This window comes from Triticum urartu, chromosome 2, assembly GCF_003073215.2.
Source record: "Triticum urartu cultivar G1812 chromosome 2, Tu2.1, whole genome shotgun sequence".
Lineage (NCBI taxonomy): Eukaryota > Viridiplantae > Streptophyta > Magnoliopsida > Poales > Poaceae > Triticum > Triticum urartu.
The window spans coordinates 168,849,638-168,854,859 of record NC_053023.1 but is presented as its reverse complement, the minus strand read 5'-3'; the positions used below and the strand labels follow the sequence as shown (position 1 = coordinate 168,854,859).

Below are 5,222 nucleotides of genomic sequence, written 5' to 3'. Positions count from 1 at the left end.
TCCTCGTGAACGTACTGAACGGGCTCCTCGAACACGAACTCGTCTCCCAGCTCTACCCCAGCAAGAACAACAAGCAAAAGGGAGACACAATCAACCATGTGCAATGCACAAGCAACATGATGCAAAACATGGCATGATATGCGGGATGCGATATGTGTAGGGCTGGATGAAAAGCTCGAAGCTTGTGAGCATAATGAGCACTCGATTGTTTGGCTCGTTTCGGCTTGTGCTCGTTAGTTAATGAACCAAGTTGAACAATGTTTTTTGCTCGTTAAGATTAACGAACTCAACGATCGAGCAAACGAGTTTCGCGAGCTAACTCGTTTAGCTCGATAATTTGCAATAGTTTTTTTTCCTGAACTACTTCAAATCAGCCCAGCTGGGCAGCTTACTTCGGCCCGCAGCCCCCCACCAGTCGCCAGGCCCAAACACCCAGGAGATCCCCCCATCACCAGAACTCAGAAGACCTAGAGGCTCCAAACTCCAGTCAACGACAACTCCTCTCCTCCTCTTCCCAAGCCAGCCGCCAGGAACGAACGACGCACCCAAGCGAGGGCAGTACGGCGGCGGCCATCGACCTTCCGGCGTCTAGACCCCTGGTATCTCCGCCCCCGTTCACCTCTCACCTCTGCCATCTCCATTCCCCCAGTCCCGACCTCTTTCCTCCGCAGTCTCTAACTCCCCCAATCCCCATCTGCGAGCCTAGTGGTAGAATGGATGGACGCCGACGGCCATCACCTTCTGCTACAGCTGCAAGCATGGAGTCGCGGAAGAGACCGGCTGCCTTTGATTGTGCGTCACGGGAGTCTCCCTCCACCGCAGCACAGCCTGCTCCTCGTCTTCGACCACAAGCACGGAAAAGGGCAAGAGTGGATGCACCAATGTCTGATGTTGGTGATGCCAGATCAGGAGAGGTAATTTCCTTTTGTGCTCATGTGTTTAGATGGTTAAATCTAAACAATTCAGATCATATGAATGTGTACTCCATTAGTAGCGATGTGTGCCTACTTGTGTGAACTCCATCAGATCATATGATATGTTTTTGCCTACTTGTGTGAACAATTCAGATCAGGAGAGGTAATTTCCTTTTGTGCTCATGTGTTTAGATGGTTAAATCTGAACAATTCAGACCATACGAATGTGTTTTGGTGCATTGTTTTTGCCTACTTGTTACTATTTAAATGCATCATAAAGTATTAATTTTTACTTCTGTGTACTGTGTTCCGATTGCAATTTTGTTTATTGATGCATTTATGTTGATGATGCCAGATTAGGAGCGATGCAAATATTTTTCTGATTGCAATTTTGGTATAGAACTCTAGTTACAGTTTCGTACATTGAATTTTTTGCTATATTTGTACAGAACTCTAGTTACAATACAGATTAATAGAACTTCATTATTCATATTCCTAATCAATCATGCAATGATGACTTGTTAATTTTGATTATCTAAATCGTGGTATTTATTTTTGCATACGCTGGTGATGTAGAGGAATGGGTCGAGGTTGATGAGGCAGATGCGTATGACATGGATGATGATATGTTAGATCCTTCTCTAGGATTGGGTGGCAAAGAAAATGAAGTAGAAGGTGAGGTCAATGACACTGAGAAAACAAAGAGAGGGAAAGGGAAAATGCAACAATTGAAGTTGGTAATAAGGTTAAGGTGAGGAAAACTAGAGTTAAGCGTGCACCATGTTGGCAGCATTTCAAGGAGGTCAAAGCTATATGCAAGAAGAAACCAGGGGCAGTTTTCACGAAGGAAAAATGCTTGCATTGTTGTAACTTGTTTGCTTATACTCCAGGGGGCCAACTACTAGTCTAAATCGGCATACAGATGTTTGTGCGGTCTATCTGAACAAGAAGGGAAGACAACAACGACAAGGTACAATCAATTTGGATCCTAAAAAGCCAGGTGCATCTCTTGTAGTGAATCATGAATACAATCATCTAGAAGTTGTTAAAATCATAGCAAAGATGATAATTGTGCATGAATATCCTTTTAGGATGGTAGAGCATGCTTGGTTTAATATCCTCATGAGATATATGAATGCATCATACAAGTTCATTGGTAGGAAGAAAATTAGAGCCGAATGCAGCCGAATGCATGAAGGTGTATCTTTCTGAGAAAGAAATCCTTAAGAAGGAACTAAGGTCTGTTGAGAGCATTAGTTTGACAAGTGATATATGGACTTCCAACCAGAATCTTTCCTACCTAGCTGTTGTTGCTCACAACATAGATGATGATTGGGTTATGCAATGTCGTGTTTTAAACTTGATAGAGTTAGACCCACCTCACTCAGGCTTTGTCATAGCTCAAGCCGTTTTTGGATGCTGCCAAGAATGGAAAATAGAAGATAAGGTCATGACAATGACCATGGATAATGCTGCCCCGAATGACTCTGCTGCTAAGAAATTGATGGACAAGTTCACTGCTAGGAAATCAGCAAAATTCATACCTAAGTACTTTCATGTTCGTTGTTGTGCACACATAGTAAATTTGATAGTCAACAATGGCATGGAACCATTGCAACCTCTGATATGCAAGCTTAGAGAAACTGTCAAGTACTTGAAAAAATCTCCATCACGCATGTCGAACTTCTTGTCAGATTGCAAGTCTCTCAATATTAAGGTTGGAAAAGGATTATGCCTAGATGTAGTGACTAGATGGAGTTCTACATATAGAATGGTAAACACTTGCACTTTGTATAAGGAAGCTTTCAATGAGTATGCACAATCAGATTCTAACTATGAGTGGCATCCTGACGATGAAGATTGGGTGTTATATGGCAAAATTCAATCGATCCTGAAATCATTTGCTGAGGTAACTACTATACTATCAGGATCTACTTACCCCACTACCAACATTTTTTATCCATACATCATGAATGTTAAGATTGCTATAGTAGAGCATGCTTTCTCTGGAGATGACAACTTGAAAATGATGGGGGAAGCAATGCTTCATAAGTTTGATAAATATTAGGATGGCACTGTTGTGCCAGAAAACAAAAATCGGAAAGATAAAAAAAGGTAAAGAATAGTGTTATGGTGATTGCCACGATTCTTGATCCTAGATTTAAGATGAAACTTGTGGACTATTGTTTCAAGAAAATGTATGGTAAAGAGAAGGGCAGTATTGAGGTGGAAGATATCAAAACAGAGTTCTTTGATCTGTATGCCACATATGAGATGGAAAATCGTCAAAATGAGAATTCTAACATCAATGAGCAAAGTTCAGCTTCAAGTAGGCAAGCATCTACATCTATGACCACATTGTCGAGTGGGTTTCAATCCTTCCTCGAGGAGACAAATTCTGAGCCATGCAAATCTGAATTGACTAGTTATCTTGAAGACAAGACTCATCCCATTAATGATCCAAATTTCACATTACTTGACTGGTGGAGGTTGAATGGTCATAGATACCCTATTGTGGCAAAAATGGCAAAGAAGTTCTTGACTGTACCAGCTACTAGTGTCTCATCAGAGTCGACATTCTCTATAGGAGGTAGAGTTCTCGATGACTACCGTAGTTCTCTAACCCCAAGCATGGTTGAGGCACTTGTTTGTGCTTCTAGCTTCATCAAAGGATCAAAAGAGAACCGCATTAGGTCTACAATCATAGTGGTAATATATAGTTGTTGTTTCTTGTCTATTACTTATAAGCTTTGACATACTATTTCTAAATTGACCGTCTAACTGAAATTGCATTTCCCTTTATAGGAAGATGACATTGATGATGATGTTGAGTTCATTCCATTTCCTGAATCTATGGTGGAAAGCAACTAACAGGTTGGTGCTTGGCTACTCGTTTAGACTTGCAATTTTTATTTTGCAACTTTATTTTCTTTCTCTTGTACTGTTTATAGTGCAATGCCTCTTTTGTCAATTAAACCTTCTCCTATTTAAGTTCTACTACACTATTATAAGTGAAACCTGAAAGTTTACTTTCTTTGTTTGACAATTTGCATGTAGGAAAAGGAATACTCTACAACTTCATGAAGGCCCAGGCAGCAAGGTGGAAGGGCTCCTGGACCGTTCTTTTACTAGTGGATGTAGCGTTTTGCTACTCCTGGACCGTTCTTTTACTGCTGGCTATAGCATGTTGCTACTATCTTAAAAGTTTAAATTATGCAAGGTGATAGGTGCACCAGACTTGTTGGTGTTTGTCGCTCGTATTAGTGTTGCTACTTTGTGCTATTAGTGCTGCTACGTACTAGTCTTGCTCCCATTTTGACTTTAACGCCCTTCTTTTAATTCATGCTATTGTGAAATTGTGATGGAAACCTTCTGTGTGGGGTTTGGCACTTTGGCTGTAGCTTGCTATTATTTTTAAAATTCAAATGATACCTTAACGTCTATGTTTAATTTATGCCATTGTGAATTTTTTATGGGATCATGGGATTCTTTTGTGTAATATATGCCATTGTGATTTGTGAATTTTTAGTGGGAACATGGGATTCTTCTATATTCTTTATTACCTCAACGAGCACTCGTGAACGTTCGCGAGCATGACGAGCTCATAACGAACCGAGCTGAACAGAGATTTTAGTTCGTTAATACTAACGAGCTTATTGATAACGAGCTTAACGATAACAAGCTTAATGATAATGAGCCGAACGAGCCGAGCAGCTCGTTAATCCAGCCCTAGATATGTGATGCATATGCATGATTTGGAAAGGAATGAATGAACCTGGCCTCAACTTGGAAATCCAAGAGTGCCACTGGAAAGAGGAGTTGATTTCGGTTGAAATCGATATAAAGATCACCGGAATCGGATGCATGGTTTGGACATGGCAAGCAAAACAAATATGGCATCGGTGTGCGATTAATAGCACGAGGCCCTCTAAATGCATCAAGATAAATAAGCTACTGTACACAAACATAGAAACAAAATACATTGCAGGGATCCGCTCATGATGCTTGACAAAAGATGAACACTGAGCTACGGCTAATTCAATCAATAGCAGATTCAAACAAGCATGGCAAAAGTGCAAAAGATAACAGGTTACAGACTTAGTGAAATTATCAACATGTCAGGAATTTAACATCAGGAAGCAATGTTTAGACCACGATAACTACATGTTACCGGAACATATCATGGCAAAGCAAGGCATGGCATGAAGCTACTCAAAGCATACAACAAAAGTCCCTTACTGACCATAAGCCAACAGGGATCAGGAAATATAATGGCAAGCATGCGAACATAGCAATTAACGAAAACAG

The 5,222-nt window shown here is 40.7% G+C and overlaps 1 long non-coding RNA gene across 1 annotated transcript; it reads left to right on the top strand.

Moving 5' to 3' along the window:
* The first annotated feature begins 1,483 nt into the window (after positions 1 to 1,483).
* LOC125541347 lies at positions 1,484 to 4,347 on the top strand. The gene is made up of 3 exons (XR_007297493.1): positions 1,484 to 1,884; positions 3,720 to 3,788; positions 3,972 to 4,347. It is a non-coding gene; the product is annotated as an uncharacterized LOC125541347 (long non-coding RNA).
* Positions 4,348 to 5,222: the final 875 nt, after the last annotated feature.